Source organism: Saccopteryx bilineata, chromosome X (genome assembly GCF_036850765.1).
Source record: "Saccopteryx bilineata isolate mSacBil1 chromosome X, mSacBil1_pri_phased_curated, whole genome shotgun sequence".
Taxonomy (NCBI): domain Eukaryota; kingdom Metazoa; phylum Chordata; class Mammalia; order Chiroptera; family Emballonuridae; genus Saccopteryx; species Saccopteryx bilineata.
The window spans coordinates 85517808-85543428 of record NC_089502.1 but is presented as its reverse complement, the minus strand read 5'-3'; the positions used below and the strand labels follow the sequence as shown (position 1 = coordinate 85543428).

Below are 25621 nucleotides of genomic sequence, written 5' to 3'. Positions count from 1 at the left end.
GCCACCTGCAGCCTTGCTGTGTGCAATGCCCTATTTAGGATGATGCCATTCATATAGTACTATACTATGAAGTGCACCTTCCTGAATAGAGTAATGCCCAACAAGTTCAACTTTTGTGGTGAATGAAGTCCCTGAGAGTAACTTTTCTCCAAAGAAGTCTTTACATGTTCTGTAACACTTTAATATAAAGATATATACCCAATTAGAAGGGGACTTGCACTGGGGATATAGCCTTCATTAAATTCTTCTTAAATTTCCTAATTTAAACAATACCAAGACTCTCTTGACATTCTTCTCTCTACACTCAACAATATAATCCCACTGTGTTCATAAGAGCAACAGGTTCATCTGGTTCATGATTTATTGGAATTTCAACATGGTTTTACACAGGCCTCATATTTGTACAGGATATATAAAAACTTCGGATTGGACATAGACCTGGGTGCTGAGATTATATGAACTACACTGTCCAACTGAAAAACCACAAAGTATATACTGTATACCACTCAATCAGTGAGGTGTTGCCAATACAATAGCATAACAAGACAGACAAAACTTACTATATTTAAGAAGCTGATATATTGTCAGTACAAATGTACAATAGTAGCAAATGAGTTGAATGTGAACTATGGGAAATAGTCAAAAGTACTATGGAAAAATAATTAAGTATACTTAGGATTGTGCAGTGCTCCATATAGGAGGAGAGGTAGAGATTTCAAACAGAGTGATCAGAGCAAGCTTCTCAGAGAAGGCATTATTTGAGCAAATCCCTGTACGAGGTAAGAGATAGAATCAATCTCCATTCTCTCAGTACCGTTGTATTTTCTGTAAGTTATCAATTTTTAGTGTTTATATATAATACTCAGAAAAACTTTTCCTCATTGATATAATTTTATTTTGCTACTTTAAAAAAGTTATTTGTCTCTTGTTATTCTGTGGAGGAGGGGTTTAGATATGGTAAGGATCATATTCTTGGATGCTGTCATCTAAACTGGAGAGGAGTCTGTGAAGGAAGATACAGATTTTACATCTTGGTGTTAGACAAAGGAAGATAAGATGGTGCCTCTTTCCATTAATTCTGATCATGGTAGAAATGAGTTTTTGTGGTATTTTGTCTATATTAATAAGTTGTGTGGATCACAATACTTCATTTTTTAATTAAAAAATTAAATTTATCAGGATGACATTGATCAGTAAGAGTACATAGGTTTAGGTATACATTTCTATAATATTTGAACAGTTGATTATATTGTTATACCCATCACCCAAAGTCAAATCATTTTGCATCACATTCTTTCTCTGTCTTCACACTCTTTCCCCATCCTTCCTCATTCCCCATATACCCTCTCCCTGGTAATCACTGCACTTTTATCTATGCCCATGCATCTCGATTTTATATCCCACCTATGTGTGAAATCATACAGTTCTTAGTTTTTTTCTGACTTACCTATTTTAATTATTTAAAAGGATTAGTTACAAGAGGGGAGAAATGGTTCTACTGTCATGACCACTTTACCAAATGTCTAATGATTCTGATAACAGTATGATCGGATTGTGGTTTGATTTTATTTTTATTTTATGTTTCTTGTTTTATTTTTTGATATGTGTTTTGGAGACCGTTTTTTTTTTCTCGATATTATATGTAGTGATTTGGATTCACATTTCAAGAGTTTACTTGTTTTCCTTTTGAGTCATTGAATATTTGGTTGTTGTTTACTTGTCTAATCTGTGAAGAATTTGTCTACAAAACAGCCCCATACCCCAAGGCCCTTCTAAATTCTAGAGTGTCAGTGACAGGATTTTGTTCTTGTGATACTGATCCTAAGAAATAGGTATTTAAAGCCTGGCCAGGTGGTTGCACAATGGATAGAGCATTGGACTGGGATGCAGAGGAACCAGGTTCAAAACCCTGAGGTCACTGGCTTGAGTGTGGGCTCACCAGCTTCAGTGCGGGATAGCTGGCCTGAGCATGGAATCATAGACATGACCCTATGGTGTCTGGCTTGAGCCCAAAGGTAGCTGGCTTGAAGCCCACAGTCACTGGCTTGAACAAGGGATCACTCATTCTGCTGTAGCCCCCTAATCAAGGCACATATGAGAAAACAATGGACAATTAAGGTTCCAAAACAAAGACTTAATGCTTCTCATCTCTCTCTCTCTTCCTGTCTGTCTGTCCTTGTCTGTCCCTCTATCTGTCTTTCTGTCTCTGATGGAAAAAAATAAGCATTTATAATAAATTTAAATTAGACTCTTTTTTTATCGTGGGTGATTCCATGAGTTTTGATAAATGCATATAGTACTGTATCTACTACCATAGTCATGATAAAGAAGAGTCCTTTCACCCCACAAATTACCTCATACCACCCTTTTGTAATAAACCTACCTTAGCTTAACTGCTAGAAACCTCTTCTCTGTATTACTTTCTTAAAAATGTGTCTTTTACAACCTGCCTAGACAGTGGCACAGTAGATAGAGCATAAACCTGTGATGATGAGGACGCAGTTTTGATACCCTGAAGTTGCCTGCTTGAGCAAGGGGCCACTCACTGGCTCAGCTGGAACATAGCACACATGAGAAAGCAATCAATGCACAAGTAAAGTGCAGCAACAAAGAGTTGAAGCTACTCATCTCTCTCCCTTTCTTTCTTTCTGTCCTTGTCTGTCTCCCCACCCCCAGCTAAAAATAAAATATGTCTTCTCCAGAAGATTGTACAAATAAATTCACATAATATGTTTCTATTTGGTTTGATTCCATTCATTTAGCAAAATGCATTCAAAATAAATTCATGATTCTCCTAATTTTTATTACTAGGTAGTACTACAGTCAAATGTGAAAGAAATCCCAGTCATTTCCAGTTGTTGGTGATTATGAATAAAGCTGTGTAAACCCACTTTCCCTGTGTTAACCACTATACTGTTAGCCATGATTTTTAGTTTCTGTTTGTTTTCCTTGTATGTGAGGACAAGTTATATTTAAATATGAATAGTTTAATAACTAGAGTGAGATTGGTATATGTATACAAAGTTTATGTTTGGTAAGAAACTAAAAAAAAAAAAAAGACTATACTTTCAGGGATCATTTCTATAGTTTGTTACTAGAGAAGTTTCTCTGATCGTGTAGAGTACCCAAAACCACGAGGAGGAGTTGTAGTATTCTCTCCTGAGCGTGAAGCCGGCTCTTGGTGTTGCTTGTGCAACTGCCTTTTGCCATTGATGATCGTTCTTCTCTTCCTTAGGGAGAGTAAGAGGGAGAGGATGCAGTCTGAGTGGTAGAAAAAAAATAGGAAAAAAAAGTAACTAAAAAAAAATTCTGCTTTTCAGAATAAATGTCCAATTTTGTGTTTCCATGAAAGAAAAAGTTGCCCAAATTATCACTGACACATGGAAATAACATTTTTCACCCATTCTATAATTTTGTATATTTATTATATTTTGATTTAAAATTGAATTTATTTTCTAAGTACATCACCTTATGTACTTATTTTCCATCTACAATCTTCTATGTTGAAGTGTCTGTTAAAATTTCTCACATTTTATTGGTCTCTTGATTTCTTATTGTAGAATTTTCAGAATTTATTATATATTCTGATTACAATTCTTTTGACAGAAATGTGGTTTGCATATATTTTCCTCAAATGGTGGTTTATAAATTTAATTCTCTTAATCATAAATTTTAGGTTTGCTTTTTAAAAAAATTAAATTAAATATATTACAATGACATAGGTTAATTAGTTTATATACCTTTCAAGTGTAAATTTTTATGATACAAGATCTGCTTATTGTATTGTGTGACCATCACCCAAAGTCAAATTGTCTTCTGATTTTTGAACTCCTTAACTGTTTCTTATACTATCACTTGTCCTTTCATCTGGTAACCACCATAGTGTACTCTGTATCTATTTGATTTTGTTGGTTTTTCTTGTTTGTTCATTTATTTTTAGAAAATTAAATTTAATGCCGTTACAATGATCAATAAAAGTACATAGTCAGCAAACAAGTGGATTAAAAAAACTATTGTACATATACACCATGGAATACTATGCGGCCATGAAAAAGACAGAAATCTTACCTTTTGCAATGGCATGGATAGACCTGGAGATTATGAATTTTTTAATTCTTATTAATTTTAATTAATTGTTTTTATGTAGATTCAAGTGTCCACTGAATATAACTCCCTCACCCTCCACTCCTGTGTCCCTCTTTATATCCCCTTTGCCTCCCTCCCCTTCACTTCCTTCCCCTCTCCTCTAGGGTTTGCTGTCCTGTTATCTATATCTCTGTGTTATGTATATATAGTTTCACTAATCCCTTTACCTTCTCTGATCCCATCCTCTCATCCCCTTCCCTCTGATTGCTATCCCTCTGGTCCCTATGATCCTGCCTCTGCCTCTATTTTGTTCCTCAGTTCACTCTGTTCATTAGATTGGACCTGCCAATTATTATACTAAGTGAAATAAGCCAGGCTGAGAAAGCCATATAATATATGCTTTCACTCATATGTGGAATCTAATGAACAAAGCTAATGAACATAGCTCTTGCTATGATTTCCAGTACCATGTTTAATAGGAGTAAAGAGAGTGAACAGCTTTGTCTTTTTCCTGACCTTTGAAGAAAATCTTTCAGTTTTTCACCATGTAGTATTATACTGGTGGATGCTTTGTCATACATGGCTTCTATTATGTTGAGGTACTTTCCTTTACTACCTAGTTTATTGAGTGTTTTTAACATAAATGGATTTTGTATCTTATTGAATGCTTTTTCTGCATTTTTTGAGAAAATTATAATTTTTATTTTAGTTTTGTTGATGTGGTATATTATGTTGATTGATTTACATATGTGAACTGTCCTTGTGCTCTTGGAATAAATCCCAGTTGATCATAATGTACTTTTTAAAATGTATTGTTGTATTTAATTTACTAGTGTTGTGTTTAGAATTTTTGCATCTTTGTTCATCAGAAATATTGGCCTGTAGATTTATTTTTTTGTGTGTCCTTGCCAAGTTTTAGTATCAGGGTTACATTGGTCTCATAAAATGTGTTAAGGGGTATTGTTTGTTCTACTATTTTTGTGAGACTTTGAGAAGGATAGGTAGCAAGTCTTCTTTGAGTCTTTGGTAGAGTTTACTATTGTAGCCATCTGGTCCTGGACTTTTGTTTTTGGGGAGATTTTTGCTAGATGTTTTTATTCCATCCTTGCTTATGGATTTATTTAGGTTTTCCACTTTCTTATCACTCATTCCAGATAATGGTATAGTTCTAGGAACTAATCCATTTCTTCTACATTGTTAAATCTGGTAGCATATAATCTTTTATAGTATTCTAGTATGATCCTTTTTATATCTATAATGGCTGTGGTAATTTTTTCTCTTTCATTTCAGATTTTGTTTATATGAATCTTTTCTCTTTTTTCCTTAGTGAATATAGCCAAGAGTTTGTCAATTTTATTGATCTTTTCAAAGAACCAGGTGTTTGTTGTATTAATTTTTCAAAAGTTCTCTTTGTTTTGTAGTTCACTTAGTTCTGCTTTAATTTTTACTACTTTATTTTTTCTGCTGACATTGGATTGCCTTTGTTTTACTTCTTCTAGTTCTTTAAAATGTGATGTTAGGTTGTTTACTTGGGATATCCTATTTTTGTCAGTATAAGATTGAAAACATATAAACTTCCCTCTTTTTTCTGCTTTCACCACATCCTAGAAAATTTGATATGTCGTGTTGTCATTCTCGTTTTTCTTTATGTATCTATTGATCTCTGTTTTTATTTCTTCTTTGGCCTAGTCATTTTTTAGAAGTAGGATGTTTAAGTTCCACATTTTTTGCAGGTTTCTTTACTTCATTTTTACAGTTGAATTCTAATTTCAAAGCTTTATGATCAGAAAACATGCTTGGTGACTGACTAGGCAGTAGTGCATTGGATAGAGCATCGAACTGGAATGTGAAGGACTGAGGTTTGAAACCCCATGGTGCCAGCTTGAGTGCGGGCTCATCTGGTTTGATCAAGGCTCATGAGCCTCAGCCCAAGATTGCTGGCTTGAACAAAGGGTCACTCAGTCAGCTGTAGCCCCCCTTGTCAAGACACATATGAGAAAGCAACCAATGAACAACTAAGGTCCACAAAAAAGAATTGATGCATCTCATCTCTTTTCTTTCCTGTCTGGCCCTATCTGTCTGTCTTTCTCTGTCACAAAAAACAAAAACAACCAAACAATAAATGTTCTTGGTAAAATTTCAGTATTAATAAATATATTGATGTTATTTTTGTGGCCCAACGTATATTCTATTGTTCTAATTAATTAATTAATTTTATTTTTCCAAAGTGAGAAGCAGGGGGCGGCAGACAGACAGACTCCCACATGTGCTTGACCAAGATCCACCTGGAATGCCCACCAGGTTGGTGATGCTCTGCCCATCTGGGCTATTGCTCTTCTGCAATGGAGATCATGGAGCCATCTTCATAGCCCTGGCCAACTTTGCTTTAATGGAGACTTGGCTGTGGGAGAGGAAGAGAGACATAGAGAGAAAGAAGAGGGGGGAGGGTGGAGAAGCAGATGGGCGCTTCTCCTGTGTGCCCAGGTCAGGAATCAAACCCAGTACTTCCACATGCTGGTCCAATGGTCTACTGCTGAGCCAACCAGCCAGGGCCTATAATATATTCTATTCTTGAGAATGTTCCATGTACACTGGAGAAGAATGTATAATCTAAAGTTTTGGGATGAAATGTCCTATAAATATTTATTATGTCCATTTGGTCCAGAGTGTTGTTTAAGGCCTATATTTCATTATTGATTTTTGGTTTGGATGACATATCTAAATCTGCCAATGATGTGTGGAGGTATCCAAGTATAAATGTGTTTTTGTCTGTTTCTATATTTAGACCAGTTAGAAGATGTCTTATATATTTTGATGCTCTCTGGTTCCGTGTACAAATATTAAGGACTGTTAGGCCCTTTTGCTACAATGTCCCCTTTATCATTATAAAATGTCCATCTTTGTCTCTGGCTATCTTTGTTGTCTTGAACTCAGCATGGTCAGATATTAGGATGGCTACACTTGCTTTTCTTTAGGTATTATTTGCGTGAGAATCGTTTTCCAACCTTCCATTTTGAGTCTACTGTTTCCTTGTAGTTTAGCTGTTTCTCTTGAAAACAGCATACTTTTGGGTTTGCTTTCTAATCCAGTCTGCTACTCTGTGCCTCTTTATTCATAAGATATAGGCCACAATCCATGTACATTTAAAATAATTATTAATGCTTGAGGATTTTCTATAGTCATTTTATGTTTTATCTTCTGTTTTGTGCATCACTTGGTTTTTTTCTTTTGTGTTTCTGTCAGTTGTTTTTGTTGGTGGTATTCTGTACTTCTTTCCAGTTTCTTCTTTTTTTAAGCTCTGTATTTCAGTAGTGGCTTTTTCATGGGTGGTTGCCATTAGGATATTAAGAGAAAAAGTTTTGTATGTACAAGAGTTCTTTGTCTTCTGAGTGATTCTGCACTCAATCATCCTTTGTTACTACATATTTTTTATGTTCTCCCATTTTATATTTTTGTTTATACTTGTTTTTATAATAACCTTGTTAGAGCTTTTACTTGTAGTTTTGCATAGTTTATTCTTTGTATCTGATTGAAATTCACCATTGATTATTACTTCCAGTGGAAGTTTTCTGGTCATAATTTTCCTCAGCTTCTGTATGTGTGCAAATATTTTTATTTTTTATTCATATTTTAAGGATAACTTTGACAGATATAGTATTCTTGTCTAGTAATTCCTCTCTTTCTGTACTTTAAATGATTTTACCTATTCTCTTCTTGCTTGTAGAGTTTCTGCTGAGAAATATGATGATAACCTAGTTGGCTTTCCTCTATATGTTACATTCTTCTTTTCCATAACTGGCTTGCAGATTTTTTATTTAAGATTGATTTTATCAATTTTATTATGATGTGCCCTGGAATATGTCTGTTTGGGTTGAGGTAACTCAGTGTTCTGTTTGCTTCTTGGATTCAATGCCCTAACTGTTTACATAAGCTTTGGAAGTTCTCTTCAATTATTTGTTTGAATAGGTTTTTCCATTCCTTTCTCCCTCTCTTCATTTTCTGATATACCCATTATTCTTATACTGATCTTTCTGATGATTGAGACAATTATTGTGGAGCTCTATAATTTTTTTAAAATTTGTCACTGTCTCTTTTCTCTCTAAAGCATCTCTAGTTTCCTGTCTTTAATGTCATTTATTCTCTCCTTTATCTGGCTTGTTATATTAGCTAAATGTACTATGTCATTTTTTAATTTATGTGGTGAGTTCTTCATTTTTGTTTGGTTCTTTTTGAAAGTTTCAATATCCTTGGTGAAATACTCACTTTGTTCCATAATTTGGTTTTTGAGTTCATTATGTTGCCTATCAGTGTTTTCTCTTATCTTGAGAAATTTAATAATCTCTTAATTGAGTAATTTCAGAACGTCAAATATGAATTTTCTATTATTAAACTACATAGTTTTCTTGGGATTAGAAATTTTTTCTGTATATATTGCATTTTTTTTTCTGAATTTTGTCTGTCATGGGCAGCTATTGCATTTGATTTCTTCCTAGTCAATGGAATTTGAGAATGTTATTGTTAAAAATCTAACAAAATACAACTAAAATAATGAGAAGTAAAAATGCAAAAATAAAGTAAAAAATAGAAAAATTTAAAAAATAATGACAAATATAAAAGAAAGATCACAAAAAATAAAGAGCAAAACCAAAAAAAAACAAAACCAAAAAATAACACCCACAAAAATACAAATAAATATATAAAAATTAAAGAAAATAAAATTTTAAAGATTAAAAATGAAAAAAAATATTTTGATTTTCAGAAGTTGTTTTGTTTTTTTTCCATTAAATGTCTTTGTATTAAAAGTTTTAGCTCTGTGAATTTCCTGGTCTGATCTCTGCTGAAATGTTGCTGTCATAATGATGTAGGTGGGGCTGCAGTAGTGTTGGTGGGTGGGGCATGTTGTGAGGGTTTTTTTACGTTAGGGCTTTAGAAATGGCCATTTCAGGCCTCCAAGAGCCCCTCCCCACATCTCAATATACTAGGGGATCTGACACAGAGCACCTCAGGTGTTCAGGGGAGTGATTGGCTCTATAGAATTACAGAAGAGGTCTGTGTCTGCTACTCTGTGTACCCACAAGGTGAAGCAGGTAGAGTCTGTGAGGCTGGGGTGACACCTTTTGGTTTTCTCTGTCTCTCTGCCACTTGCAGGCTGCAGGAAGATTGTGGGAACACTGGCTGTAACCCCTCATTCTGCTCTGACTTTGATTTATTTTCTCACCCTCTGCCCCTCAGTCTCACCACTCCTCCTGACAGATGGAAACCAAGTCACTTCTGACTTTTTTCCTCCCCGTAACTACAACAGAGAAAATCCCAGCCAGTCTAGACTTCTCCCCTATCCAGAGCTCCTATAGACAGAAACCTAGATAGTCCAAGCTTCCTTCCTCTAGAGCTCTGGCAGAAAAACAAAGCAAAACCCAGTCATTCTGGGCTTCTTCCTTCTCTGGAGCCCTGAAGGTAAAAACCTGTACAGTCTGGGCATCTCCTCTCTTTGGAGATGACCACGAGGGTGTTTTATCTTAATGCCCTCTACTAAACCTTTTCACCTTTGGTATATTCAGAATGTAGCTCTTTCAGGCAAGTTGTTCCTTTTGTTTACATTTCAAGGGGAAAAATCAGGAATATCTCTCATACTGGCATTACTATGATGTTATTTGTCCTTATTGGTTTTTATTTTTAAGATACAAAGTATCCTTTGTATGCAATGAGTTGCTTTCCTTTGCTGCTTTCAACATTCTTTAAATTAAAATTTAAAAAAATTTCCCTTTCTTCCTTAGTGCCAAAAGATTAAACATACTTGTCTACCACTCTTATTTTTTGTTTTTATTCTAAATTGGCCTTGTCACATATTTTTAATATGTATAGATTAATATTTTTCATCTTATTTAGGAAGTTTCAGCCATATTGATTTGAATTTTTTTTCAGATGTATTCCTTGTATACTCTCCTGGTATTTCCATCATGCATATTTTGTTGTGGTTCTGATTTTCCATTTTTCTCTAAGGCTCTACTTCTTTTTCTGCCTTCATTTTACTCATTGTTCTTTGTAAAGTGCTATCATTACCAACCTGTTTTCAAATTACTAATTCTTTAAAAAAATGTCATTCCCTATATTTTTTCTGAGTAAATTATTTAAAAAATTTTTAAATTTATAGTGTTAGCATAAATTCAGGTGTCTCACTCAATATTTTGGTAATACCCTTACCCCATAAAACATGCTGGCATTATACCCCTTTGACCCTTTTCTCTGAAAACCTTTCCCCCTTCCCTCTGGGATTTGCTGTCCTTTTCTCTGTATCTATGTGTTATGTATTTATAATTTCTCTAATCCCTTCACTTTTTCTAATTCTGGCCCCTTTTCCTCCTTCCCTCTGGTTGCTGTCCCTCTGCTTCCCGTGACCCTGCCTCTGCCTCTATTTTGTTTCCCAGCTCACTGTGTTTACTGGAGTCCACATATCAGTGAGAACATATGATATTTGTCTTTCTCAGACTGGTTTATTTCACATAGCATATAATAATCTCCAGGTCCATAAATGCTATTGCAAAAGCTAAGATTTCTTTCTTTTTTATGGCAATGTAGTATTGCATTGTTTATATGTACCACATTTTTTTTATTCACTGGCCCACTGATGGCCATTTGGGCTATTTCTAGATTTTTAGCTATTGTAAACAATGCTGTAATAAACATGTGGGTGCAAATCTTCTTTTGAATCAGTGTTTTGGAATTCTTACAATATGTTCCTAAAAGTGGGATAGCTGAGTCAAAAGGCAGTTTGATTTTTGTTTTATTTTATTTATTTATTTTTGAACAAATGCCATACTGTTTTCCACAGTGTCTGCATAAGTTTGCCTTCTCACCAACAGTGCAGGAGGGTCCCCTTTTCTTCACATCCTTGCCAGCATTTGTGTGTTGATTTATTAATGAGCACCATTCTGACAGGTGTGAGGTGGTATCTCAGTGTTGTTTTAAGTTTCATTTTTCTGATGATTAGTGACTTTAAATATTTTTATATGCTTATTGGTCATTTGTATGTCCTCTTTTGAGATGTGTTTATTCAGTTTTTTAGCCTTTTTTTTTTTTTTACAGGGACAGAGAAAAAGTCAGAGAGAGAGATAGATAGGGACAAACAGACAGGAACAGAGAGAGATGAGAAGCATCAATTATCAGTTTTTTGTTGCAACACCTTAGTTGTTCATTGATTGCTTTCTCATATGTGCCTTAACCACGGGCCTTCAGCAGACCAAATAACCCCTTGCTTGAGCCAGTGACCTTGGGTCCAAACTGGTGAGCTTTTTGCTCAAGCCAGATGAGCCCACGCTCAAGCTGGTGACCTCGAGGTCTCAAACCTGGGTCCTTCCGCATCCCAGTCCGATGCTCTATCCACTGCACCACTGCCTGGTCAGACCCTTTAGCCATTTTTAATTAGATTATTTACCATCCTGGTGATGAGTTTTAGAAGTATTTTTTATACATTTTGGCTATTACAGTCATCTCTCACCATATCGTGGTTCACTTTTTTTGGTCTCACTGTATCACGGATTTTTAAATTGTATATATATAATATTGTCCTGTGGATTTTTTTCTATATTGCAGAATTTTGCGGTACAGTGGTCCTTCACCAATCGCAGGGGTTAGGTTCCAGAACGCTCCGTGATAGCCAAAAATCTATGAAGTAACTACCTTATATTTATTTTATTATTTATATATATTTTAAGGCTTTACATACTCTCCCCACACTCTTATAACCTTTCCCACACTGTTATTAACTATTCCCACACTCTTATAAACACTTTCTATGCTCTAAAACAGTTTCTAAATAATTAATATAATAAATATATAAAAATACCTATATATTGCAAAATCTTGTGATATAGCAAAAAATCCACAACAGGACATTAGGTCTATATAATTTAACAATTCAGGATACAGTGAGACTTCAAAAAGTGAACCATGATATGTTGAGATATGACTGTATATAGGTAATTTTATATATTTATTATTTTAATTATTTTTGCAGTAAAATAAGCATAGGAAGTGTTTATAAGAGTGTGGGTAAAGTTTATAAAAGTGTGGGGAGTATTTCTAAAGCCTTAAATATATATAAATAATTAAATAAATATAAGGTCTCTACTTTGCAGATTTTCACCTTTTGCAGGGGTTCTGAAACCTAACCCCCAGTGATAGACAAGGAACCACTGTAACCCCTTATCAGAGGTAGTAAAGTATGTGTTCTCCCATTCTGTATGTTGTCTGTTTATTTTGCTAATGGTGTCTTTTGCTATGCAAAAGCTTTAAATTTGATATAGTCTCATTTTTTAATTTTGTCCTTTATTTCACTTGTCCAGGGAGAGACATTGGCAAAAATATTAGTATGAGAGATATCAGACTTTACTGCCTATGTTTTCTTCGAAGATGCTTATGGTTTCATGATTTACATTTAAGTTTTTTATTCATTTTTAGTTTATTTTTGTGAATGGTGTAAGTTGGTGCCCTATTTTCATTTTTTTTTGCATGTACCTGTCCAATTTTCTGAACCCTATTTATTAAAGAAACTGTCTTTACTCCATTTTATACTCTTGCCTCCTTTGTCAAAGATCAATTGCCCATAAAGGCATGGGTTTATTTCTGGGTTCTCTGTTCTGTATGCCTGTTCTTATACCAATACCAAACTGTTTTGATTACAGTAGTCTTGTAGTATAACTTGATATCAGGAAGTGTGATACTTCCCATTTTGTTCTTCATTTTCAAGTTGCTGAGGCTCTTTGGCTGTTTTCTTGGCTTCCATATAAATTTCTGGAATATTTGTTCTATATTTTTGAAGTATGCCATTGGTATTTCAATAGGAATTACATTGAATTTATAGATTGCTTTGGGTAGTACAGGCATTTAAATAATGTTAATTCTTTCTTTCCATAAACATGGTATATGCTTTCACTCATTTGTATCTTCCTTGATTTCCCTTTTCAATGTCTTATAATTTTCTGAGGACAAGTCTTTTACCTCCTTGGTTAAATTTATTCCTAGGTACTTTATTTTTTGTTGTTGCAATATTGAAATAGAGTTTATCCTTAAATTCTATTTCTGACAATTTATTTTTGGTGGATAAAAATGCCACTGATTTCTGAATATGAATTTTATATCCTGCTTCCTTGACAAATTCATTTAACAGGTCTAGTAGTTTTTTCGCTGAGACTTAGGTCTTTCTGTGTATAGTATCATGTCATTAGCAAATAATGACAGTTTTGTTTCTTCTTTTCAGATTTAAATGCCTTTTATTTCTTTTTCTTATCTGATTGCTGTGTCTAGGACTTCCAGAACAATGTTGAATAAGAATGGTGAAAGGAGACACCCCAGTCTTGTTTCTATTTTAAGGGTATTGCTTTTAATTTTTGCCCATTGAGTGTGATGTTGGCTGTCAGTTTGTCATAAATGGCCTCTATTATTTTGAGGTATGTTTCCTGTATTTCCATTTTGCTCAGAGTTATGATCATAAATGGGTGCTATATTTTTTTAAATGCTTTTTCTGCATCTATTTATATAATCATGTGACTTTTGTCCTTTGTTTTGTTTGTGTGATGAATTACATTTATTGATTTACAAATATTGTATCAACCTTTCCTCTGCAGAATAAATACCAATTAATCATTATGTATGATCATTTTAATGTATTGCTGGATCCGGTTTACTAATACTTTGTTGAGAGTTTTAGCATCTATGTTTCTCAGGGATATTGGCCTATAGTTTTCATCTTTCTAGTGTCTTTAGCTCATTGTGGAAGGAGGATAATGGTTGCCTCATCAAATGAGCTTGAAAGGATTTAGTTCTCTTGAATTCAAGTTAACATGATACATTTCCTTTTACTTTGCATATCTCCTAATTTCAGTTGAAAACTAGACATTTTAGGTGATCTTTTACAGAAACTTTTTATTTCCCTTTCCCTGGGATTGTTTTGTTGTTTTATGCTTATTCATTTGTTTATTGGCTTAGCAGTACTACAAAGATGAGCAACAGTATTTTTATAGTTTTGGGTTTATTCTTAAATTACTATTAATTATTAATTAAAAATGCATCAATTATTATATTAATTCTATTATTTCTCTGTGGAGAATTATAAACCTACCTTTGCCCATACCTGTTTATTTTCTGCATTGTGCTTTTGTTTTTTATATTAGGACATAACATTCAGCATTTACAGAGTTATTCTGAGAATACAGTGGTTTTAGTGCAGTTTTCTTTAACTGTTTCTTTTTTTTTTTTTTTTGTATTTTTTTTTCTGAAGCTGGAAACAGGGAGAGACAGTCAGACAGACTCCCGCATGCGCCCGACCGGGCACGCCCACCAGGGGCGTCGCTCTGCCAGGACCAGAGCCACTCTAGCGCCTGGGGCAGAGGCCAAGGAACCATCCCCAGCACCTGGGCCATCTTTGCTCCAATGGAGCCTTGGCTGTGGGAGGGGAAGAGAGAGACAAAGAGGAAGGAGGGGGGTGGGGGTGGAGAAGCAAATGGGCGCTTCTCCTATGTGCCCTGGCCGGGAATCGAACCCGGGTCCCCCGCACGCCAGGCCAACACTCTACTGCTGAGCCAACCGGCCAGGGCAACTGTTTCTTTTCTTGATGTCTCTGTCAACTATCTGTCATTGTATGTATCACATCCAGCCCTTAGGCATCTTAACTGCTCTAGTTAACATATATCAGAATGTAAAAATGCAATATCCTGCTCTAAACTATCTTGTTCCAGGGAAAGGCCAAAAAATCAATGAATTGAATGAATGTATGGACATTTTTACATGTCAGGGTATATTTTACATCTTGTAAATTATCCCTATGAGTAAAATGGGCCTTTTCCACTTTGGAGACTGAACAAAAAAGAGATAATTTCTTTTCCATTTTTTTTTCTGAAGCGAGAAGCGGGGAGACAGAGAAACAGACTCCTGCATTTACCTGACCAGGATCCACCTAGCATGCCTACCAGGGGGCGATGCTCTGCCATCTGGGGTGTTGCTCCATTGCAACTGGAGCCATTCTAGTGCCTGAGGCAGAAGCCATAGAGCCATCCTCAGCAACTGGGTCAATTTTACTCCCATGGAGCCTTGGCTGTGGGAGGGGAAAAAAGAGACAGAGAGAAAGGAGAGGGAAAAGGGTGGAGAAGCAGTTTGGTGCTTCTCCTGTGTGCTCTGGCCAAAAATCAAACCCAGGACTTCCACACACCAGGCTGATGCTCTACTGTTGAGCTATCCGGCCATGGCCAGGGATTATTTCTTATTTCTTTACCCTACTACCACTTGCTGTTTATTTTTATGTTATTTACATCTAAGGTTGTGTGTATGTGTTACCTGTTTCTCAATAGTTGAGGTAGGTAATTCAGATAAGAAATTCATGCCAGCTGAGTCAAGCATGGTTGGTGACATAAAGTGTATTACTGCTAAATTAAAGAATCAGGAGAATAAAAACTGCTTTTTAAAAATTAAATTTAATAGGGTGACATTGGTTACTAGGATTACATAATTTTTAAGTCATTTTATCATACATAATCTGTATATTTTATTCAATGCTTATCATCCAAAATTAAACTCCCTTCTGTCACTGTATATTTTCCCCTTTCATTCATCTGGTAACCAACATACTATTATTGTCTATCTCTCAAAACATCAATTTTATATGCCAAATATTACTGAAATAAAAGTTCTTAGCTCTTTATGACTTTTTTCACTTAGCATAATACTCTCAAGGTCGATCCATAGTGTTGCATATGGCTATATTTCATCTTTCTTATGTCTAGGTAGTATTTCATTGTGTATATATACTACATGTTCTTTCTGCAGTCTTATATTGAAGACTCTTTAATTGCTTCTATATCTAGGTTATCATGAATAATGCTGTGATTAACATGGGAGTAAATATGCCTTTGCAAACAAATGTTTTCAACCTTTATAGGTGGAGACTGAGGAATTGTTGAGTCATCTGGCAATTCTATTCATAATTTTTTGAGAAACCACCATACTGTTCTTTATGGTGGCTATACCTGGTTTCATTCTCACCAGCATTGAAAAAGAGTTTCTTTTGCTCCACAAGCTCTCCAAAACTTTAATTACCTGTCTTGTTAATAATAGCAAATATGACAGATGTGAGGTGGTATCTCCCTCTACTTTTTTTTTTTTTTTTTTTTGGTATTTTTCTGAAGCTGGAAATGGGGAGAGACAGTCAGACAGACTCCCGCATGCGCCCGACTGGGATCCACCCGGCACGCCCACTAGGGGGCGACGCTCTGCCCACCAGGGGGCGATGCTCTGCCCCTCCAGGGCGTCGCTCTGTTGCGACCAGAGCCATTCCAGTGCCTGGGGCAGAGGCCAAGGAGCCATCCCCAGCGCCCGGGCCATCTTTGCTCCAATGGAGCCTCGGCAGCGGGAGGGGAAGAGAGAGACAGAGAGGAAGGAGAGGGGGAGGGGTGGAGAAGCAGATGGGTGCTTCTCCTGTGTGCCCTGGCCGGGAGTCAAACCCGGGACTTCTGCACGCCAGGCCGATGCTCTACCACTGAGCCAACCAGCCAGGGCCTCCCTCTACTTTTGATTTACATTTCTCTAATAGCTAGTGAAGTTGAGCTATTTGTATGTCTTCATAAACTAGGTGTCTGTTAGGTCCTCTGCCCATTTTTATTGGGATTGTTTATTTCTTTGGTATTGAGTTTTATGAATTTTATATATATTTTGGATATTAATACCTTGTCAGAGCTGTCTAAAAATATTATCTCTCATTTAGTTGGTTACCTTCTTGTTTAGTTATTGGTTTCTTTTGCTTTTTAGTTTGATATCATCTCAATTCATTTATTTTAGTCTTTATTTAATTTTCCTTTAGAGTCAAATTCATAAAATCCTCTCTGAAACCAAGGTTCATTGATTTAGTACTTATGTTTTCTTCTGTGTAAATTATTGTTTTAGGTTTTATATGTTGAAGTACTTTTTTTTCATTTTTTAAATTTAATTAATTGTGTTTACATAGATTCTATGTCACCCCGAATGCATCCTCCCTCCCCTCTATTCCCCTCAACATCTTCCTTGCCCCCCTTCTTATGGCGCCCTCCCCCTCCCTTCAGGATTATCCCATCCTATCATCCCCTTTTCCTTTGTCCTCTTTTCCTCTGGTCCCTTTGATCCCTCCTCTGTCTCAATTCCATTCCTCAGTTCCCATTATTCCTTAGATTCCTAAAATGAGTGAGGTCATATGATATTTATCTTTTTCTGCCTGGCTTATTTCACTCAACATAATAGTTTCCAGGTCCCTCCATATTGTTGCAAAAGGTAATATTTTCTTCTTTTTCAGAGCCCCATAATATTTTATTGTATATATGTACCACAGCTTTTTATTCCACTCACCCACTGAGGGATACTTAGGAAGAATAAACATAATTAAACTGTCTATATTACCCAAAGCAATTTATAAATTCAATAAAATACATAAGACATATTTCAAAGATATAGAACACATATTCCAAAAATTTATATGGAACCAAAAAAGAACACGAATAGCCTCAGCAATCTTGAAAAAGAAGAATAAAGTGGGAGGTATCACACTTCTTGATATCAAGTTATACTACAAGGCCATTGTACTCAAAACAGCTTGGTAGTGGCATAAGAACAGGCATATAGATCAATGGAACAGAACAGAGAACCCGGAAATAAACCCACATCTTCAATGACAATTGATATTTGACAAAGAAGGTAAGAGCTACCTGCAAAAAAATGAAACTAGACCACCAACTTACACCATGCACAAAAATAAACTCAAAATGGTTAAAGGACTTATATGTAAATTGTGAAACCATAAGTATCCTAGAAGAAAACTTAGGCAGTAAGTTCACCGACATCTATCGCAACAATATCTTTGCTGATTTATCTCCACAGGCAAATGAAATAAAAGACAGTACTTTCTTTTTATAACTATTTTATTGTATGTTTTAATCATTTGTGGATATTGAATGCTTATTCAGCATCTACTGATACAATTATATGATATGTCCTTTGTTTTGTTAATGTCAAATATTACATTGATTGATTTGTATATGTTGAACCATTTTTGTGCCTGTAAAATAAATCCCACTTGATTATGATGATTCTAATGTATTTTTGTATTAGATTTGCTAATGTATATTTTAGGATTTTTGCATCTGTATTCATCAGAAATATTGATCTGTAATTTTCTTTTTGTTGTCCTTGCCATTTTTGCTATAAGGGTTATATTAATCTCATAGAATGTGTTTAGGAGTATTGCTTCATCTTCAATTATTTTTGAAAGATTTTGCAAAGGACAGGTACCAAATCTTATTTGAATATTTGGTAGAATATACCAGGAGCCATCTGGTTCTGGACTTCTATGTTTGGGAAGGTTTTTAAGGTTGTTTCAACTTTCTCATTGTTTATCTATCTGGTTAAGTTTTCTAATCATCATGATCCAATCTAAGAAAATTATGTAGTTCTAGGAACTTATCTGTTCCTTCTAGGTTATTGGATTGATGACATATAGTATTTTTTTTTGTATTTTTCTGAAGCTGGAAATGGTGAGAGACAGTCAGACAGACTCCCACATGCGCCTGACCGGGATCCACCCGGCACGCCCACCAGGGGCGACGCTCTGCCCACTAGGGGGCGATGCTCTCTCCCTCCGGGGTGTTGCTCTGTCATGACTAGAGCCACTCTAGCACCTGGGGCAGAGGCCAAAGAGCCATCCTCAGCGCCTGGGCCATCTTTGCTCCAATGGAGCCTTGGCTGCAAGAGGGGAAGAGAGAGACAGAGAGGAAGGAGGGGGGTGGAGAAGCAAATGGGTGCTTCCCCTATGTGCCCTGGCCGGGAATCGAACCAGGGTCCCCCGCACGCCAGGCTGATGCTCTACTGCTGAGCCAACCAGCCAGGGCGACATATAGTATTTTATAGCACTCTAGTATGATCTTTTACATATCTGTGATGTCTGTGGTTATTTTTCCTTTTTCATCTGATTTTGTTCATAAAGCATTTCTCTTTTTTCCATAGTGAGTCTAGCCAGGAGTTTGCTGATGTATTAATTTTTTCAAAGAACCCGTTCATTGTTCTATTAATTTTTATAATTTATTTTCTTTATTTTATTCATTGATGCTCTAATTTTTATTAAGTTCTTTCACTTGCTGACTTTAGGTTACCTTTGTTTTTTTGTGTGTGTGTTTTTTCTTTTTACTTATGATGTAATAATATGTTGTTTACTTGGGATTTCTTTTTTTCTTGAGCTATATACCTGTAATAATATAAACTTCCCTCTTATGACCACTTTTGCTGCATCCCAGAAGTTTTGATATGTTGTAATGTCATTTTCATTTGTCTCTATATATCTTTTGATCTTTCCTTTTATTTCTATTTTGATTCAGTCATTTTTAATATGTTGTTTAATTTCCACATTTTTATGGTTTTTTATTTCTTTTTTGCATGCAGTTGATTTGTAATTTCAATGCATTATGATGAGAGAATATGCTTAGTATAACTGCAATCTTTTTTAATTAGTTGAGGCTAGTTTTGTTACCCAACATATGGTTTATCCTTGAAATATGTTCCATGTGCACTTGAGAAGAATATATAGTTTAGTATTCTGGAATGAAATGTCCTATAAATGTCATCTATGCCCATTGGGTCTAACATGTCATTTAAGGCCAATATTTCTATATTGATTTTCTGTTTTGATGATTTATCTAGGGTTGTCAATGAAGTATTAAGATCTCCAACTATGATTGTGTTTTTGTCTTTTTCTCTTTTTAGTTCTGTTAGTAGCTGCTTTATATATATTTGGTGGTCTCTGATTTGGTGCATATAAAGTGAGAAGTGTTATGTCTTCTTGATATAGTATCTCCTTCATCATTATAAAATGTCCTGGTTTGTATTTTTAATCCATTTTATTTAAAATCAGTTTTACTGGATATAAGTATGGATACACCTGCTTTTCAGTGGATGTTATTTACTTGGAAAATAATTTTGCACTCTTCCACTTTGGGTCTAACATTGTCTTGAATCTTAGATGTGTCTCTTACATGCAGCATATATTTGGGTTTGGTTTTTTGGTCCAGTCTGATACTCTGTGCCTCTTGATTGGTTTATTCATTCCATATTCATTCATGGTAATTATTGATATATAAGGATTTTCTTTAGTATTTTATTTTTTGTTTTCCAGTAATATGATGCCTGCATTTTTTTTTATAATTCTGTCATTTCTATTTGGTGGTATTCCATATATTTTTTTCTGTTTTCTTCTTTTTTAGTCGTATGCTCCAGTTTTCAGGGTTGTTTTGTTTGCTTACAATTAAGTTTATGAAAGAAAAAAATTTAAATATGAAGTTGTCTTTCTTTCTGTTTAAATGCATCTAATCTCTATCCTCTATAATCTCCATACAACATCAGGGTGGTTAACTTTTTCCTGGACCAGCATGAAATTTCTGGCAAGCTAGCAGAGGTCTGTGGACCAGCAGGTGAAAAAGACTGACCTAATGTGCTTTACTTTATATATATATTTAAATATATATATTAAATATATATTTTTTCTTTTCCCTGGCTACCTTGAAAAATTTTCCCTTGTCATTCATTTCCAAACATTTTAATAAAATGTACCTTGGAGAAGACCTCTTTGGATTAAGGTAACTCGGTGTTCTGTTTGCTTCTTGAATTTCAAGATCTAGCTCTTTCCATAGGTTTGGAAAGTTCTAATTAATTGTTGTTTGAATAGTCTCTCCATTCCCTCTCCTCTTCTTCTTCTGGTATGCTTATTATTCTTATATTGTTTTTTTCTGATGGAGTCAAATAGTTCTCGTAGAGCTCTATCATTTTTTTTTTATTCCTAGGTTTCTTTTCTTCGTTCTGCATCATTTCTAGGTTACTATATTTGATATCACTAATTATTTCCTTATCTCATTAGTTGTATTTCCTATGCTCACTTCTTTATTCTTAATCTTATTTATTTAATTCTTCATCTCCATCATTTGTTGTTTTATTAAATGTTAATCTCTTTCATAAGTATCATACTTGTTTTGTTCATTAATTTATTCTCTAAGTGCATTAAATTGCCTGTCTGTGTTTTCTCACTTCTTATTGAATATTTTCTGAACTTCAATCTTGAATGCTATCACTTATATCCCAGATTTCTATGTGTTTAAGTTTGCTTCCTGAATATTTTTTACTTTCTCTCTGAATTAAATCACTCCTTTCATTATTCATAGTAATTGGTGGACTCTTTCTCTGTCTAAACTTTTGTATGAGTGGCTCTTCTTTTTTTTTAGCAGATTACTTCCTAGAGGTATTTCTATTATTTTCCAGTAGGTGGTGCTGATTCAAAAGTTTTAGTTCCGTGAAATTCCTGTGCTGACCCTCACCATTGTGCTGACTGTCGTCAGTATATCTGCAATGCTGTGAGTAGGGCTGGTTGGAGAAACATGGCTGCCTTCTTTGTTTTTCCTCCAGATAATGGTGACCTTGGGCCCTGCATGGTCCTCCCTGTACCCTAACCTAAGGCCAGACACACAGTACATTCTCTAAGCAAGATAAACAGTGTTGTTTTAGTGACAGTTCTTGGATACACTGCTGATGTACTGTGCAGCCTCCAACATAAAGTGTGAATAGAAGCAATTTCTAGAAGACTAGGGGAACTGTGGGGCTTCATGTCTTTGTTTCTATGCCTGGAGTGCAGACCATGGTCTGATTTTCGGGTGAACTCTGGACAACTTGCAGTTTCCCGGAGCAGCATCCTTTGCTCAGGTCCCTGAACTCAGTCACTGCTTTAGGTGTTTATTCTTGTAGGAATATACACCAAAACTTTCTATTCCTTCTGGCAGAAGGAAACCTAGACACAACCAGGTTTCTCCCCTCTCTGGGCTCAGCTGTGCCACAACCCCTTATCCTCAGGGTTGTGTCCTTGCCTCCCTCATCATTTTCCCTCTCCCATCCACTCCTGCTTATTTATTTTTAGTTCCTTCAATGTGCAGATCTGTCAGGAGTGCCTATATACTGAGCAGGGGTCCCATTAATGAGTTATAGCTTTTCATATCATTAAAATTTCTAGGGGAAAAAAAAGAAATTTCTAGGGGAGTGACCAAGCAGATCCTTTATACTGTCATTCTTCTGACTTCACCCCAAAATCTCCCTTAATGTTTTATATGTAACAATAGAGAATGAAATTTGATAAAGCATTCAAGAATATTTCTTTCAAAAGCTACAGAACCTAATACTAAGAATTAACATTAATCATTTCTGGAAACTGCCATATAGAAGCTCAAATACATGAATGGATAGCACTGAGGTAGGAAGTATGAGGAAATTCAGTGAAGTGGAATCTATAGAGATTCAACTGGTTACTCACATTGTTTCAAAGGAGCACAAGTAGGTTTTTATGCAAGGTTGCCATTCTTAGGCATGCTGTGAGTGATTACCATTCTGCAGAACATGACAATCATGTATAATTAAAAATGATTGACACCTCTGTGTGTAGGCTTACACATGACATATGCAATATGCAGAATGACATTGTGGATGCACTGGGGGTGTTTAGTTACTTGCAGAAAAATGCTTTTTCTAGATTCGAAAGCATGCCATTCTTACATACACTCAATAACTATGCTGGACTAATACAAATAACTCTTTTAGTTGTCTTGTCAGTAGCAAGATGTAAGAACACAAGGTCACAAAAAAGTATCCCACTGAGTTTTTCTGTGACTTATCTATTTTTCTAAAGTTGCCTGATTGAAAGGGCAACAATCTTTCTGTGCTATTATGTTCTTCCATTCCTGTAAGAAGATTAAAAGTTGCCTCATATCCTTACAACAGTAAAAGTATGAACAGACAGAAAAATCAACAAATCTTGAATTAATAAAAGTGAGGAGGAAACAGAAAAAATGACTTCCCCCTCGATTGGAGAGGCAGATAAGCCAATACAGGGCATGTCAGACTACCAAACCAGCAACTCAGGCAGAAACCACTGTGAAAACAATTGCTAAGGAAGAAAAACCTGAATTGTAATTAACAAATTGTTGGAGGCTTAGTATGAACAACTGTGAGAGTTAAAAATTTCAGGGGGACCCAGAAATAGAGAGAACCTAAAGTTTTGTAAGATTTCCTCCAGGAAATTTATAATATTCCCATAATAAATTCCCTTGGCATTCTGCTAGAAAAGGAAACAAGGAATCATTTTGAAATAAGCCCAAGAATTCTAATCTTCTTTCATTTATTTACATTCATTTTTTAATTTATTGGACTGATATGGTTTGTCAAACTACATAGGTTTCAAATGTACAACTCAATATAACATCATCCACACACCACATTATGCCAAGCTCCCCAAGCAGTCTCCTTCTGTCCACATTCCTTTCCTGTGGCAGTCTGCCCCCTACCTCCATCTACTTTTCCTTTTTGTTATTGCCATCCTGTTGTCTGTATCTGTGTGTATGTGCGCATGCATGTGTGTTTTGGCTAGTCCCTTCAGTTTCTTTGATCCATTTAGCTTTTCCCCTTTCTCTCTGACAGCTATTTCTGATCCTTGTGTCCATGCCTCTATTTCTATTTTGTTTCTCAGTTTACTGTGTTCATTAGATTCCACATATAAGTGAGATCTTATGGTATTTGTTTTTCTCTGCCTAGCTTATTTCACTTAGCATAATAATATCCAGGTTATTTATGCTGTCACAAAATGTAAGATTTTCTTTTTTTTTTTTTCAGCCACATTGTATTCTATTGTGTAAATGTACCACATGATGTTTATCTACTCTTCCACTTATGGGCACTTAGGTTGTTTTCAGAGTTTGGCTGTTGTAAATAATGCTACAACAAATGTGAGGGTGCACATCTTCTTTTGAATTAGTGGTTTGAGGTTATTAGGATATATTCCTAGAAATGAAATAGCTGAGTCAAAAAGTACAATAGATCCACTTTTTTGTTGTTGGAACTCCACAGTGGCTGCACGAGTCTGCATTCCCACCTTTCTTTTTCTCTTTGCCAGCATGTGTTGATTTGTTGATGATAACCATTCACACGGTTGTGAAGTGATATCGCATTGTGATTTTAAATTGCATCTTTTTGATGATTAATGATGTTGAGCATTCTTTTCATATGCCTATTGGCCATCTGAATGTCCTCTTTGGAGAAGTATCTATTCAGGTTCTTTGTCCATATTTTAACTGGTTTGTTTGTTTTCCTGGTGTTTAGTTTTATAAGTTCTTTATCAATTTTGGTTACTAATACCTTATCAGATGTATCAGAAAACATGTTCTCCAATACAGTGGGTTGTCTTTTCACTATTTGGATTGTTTTATTTACTGTGCAAAGTTTTTTAGTGTGATGTAGTTTAATTTGTTTATTTTCCCCGTTTCACTTGCTTTAGGAGAGATATTGGCAAAAATATTACTTCAAATGATGTCTGAGATTCTATTGCCTATGTTTTTGTAATGCAGTAAGTCCAGACCTGGAAAATAGACCTGGTGTTCTTGTGGGATCCCAAAGAAACCAGAAGAAGGAACAGATAGAGCAGACATAGCTTTTATTACTTATGGAGCCAGTTTCATGCCCCACTGCTTGAGGGTGTGGTTTATATAGCTGAGCCCTGGGTGATACTCAAGTGAAATTAAGCAGGTAAGCAAAGGATAGGTGAAAGGTTATGTGCCTGTTCTGTACTGCCCTTCTTGATACTTGTCTAGTGACTCCATTCCATTCTTCTTAGTAAAACCTCAGTTTTAGTTGAATAATCTTTATTTCATGACCTGTGGTCAGGATCTATGACCGCAGTGCCATATGGCTAGGGAGGGGGAAAGGCCATGTATAATATTTACCAAACAGTATTCTGATAAGATTTTTATGGTTTTGTGACTTACATTTTTTTTATTTTTATCAATTTTGAGTTTATTCTTGTATATTGTATAAGACTGTTGTCTAATTTCATTTCCCACATATCCCTCTCAATTTTCCCAACATCATTTATTTTTTTTTTATTTTTCTGAAGTTGGAAACAGGAGAGACAGTCAGACAGACTCCCCATGCGCCCGACCGGGATCCACCTGGCACGCCCACCAGGGGCGATGCTCTGCCCACCAGGGGGTGATGCTCTGCCCCTCCGGGGCATCGCTCTGCAGCGACCAGAGCCACTCCAGCACCCGGGGCAGAGGCCAAGGAGCCATCCCCAGCACCCAGGCCATCCTTGCTCCAATGGAGCCTCGGCTGCGGGAGGGGAAGAGAGAGACAGAGAGGAAGGAGGGAGGGTGGAGAAGCAAATGGGCACTTCTCCTATGTGCCCTGGCCGGGAATCGAACCCGGGTCTCCTGCACACCAGACCGACGCTCCACCGCTGAGCCAACCGGCCAGGGCCCCAACATCATTTATTAAAGAGACTGCTTTTACTCCATTGTATGTATTTGCCTCCTTTGTCAACCATAAAGGTGAGAGTTTATCTCTGGGTTCTCTGTTCTGTTTCATTAATCTATATGCTTATTTTTATGCCAGTACCAGGTTGTTTTGCTTAAAATGACCTTGTAATGTAGCTTGATGTCAGGTATTGTTA

The 25621-nt window shown here is 35.8% G+C and overlaps 1 non-coding gene across 1 annotated transcript; it reads left to right on the top strand.

The window, feature by feature from the left end:
• The first annotated feature begins 3056 nt into the window (after nt 1–3056).
• On the top strand, nt 3057–3270 carry LOC136317915 (small nucleolar RNA U3). The gene has a single exon (XR_010727916.1). It is a non-coding gene; the product is annotated as a small nucleolar RNA U3 (small nucleolar RNA).
• Nucleotides 3271–25621: the final 22351 nt, after the last annotated feature.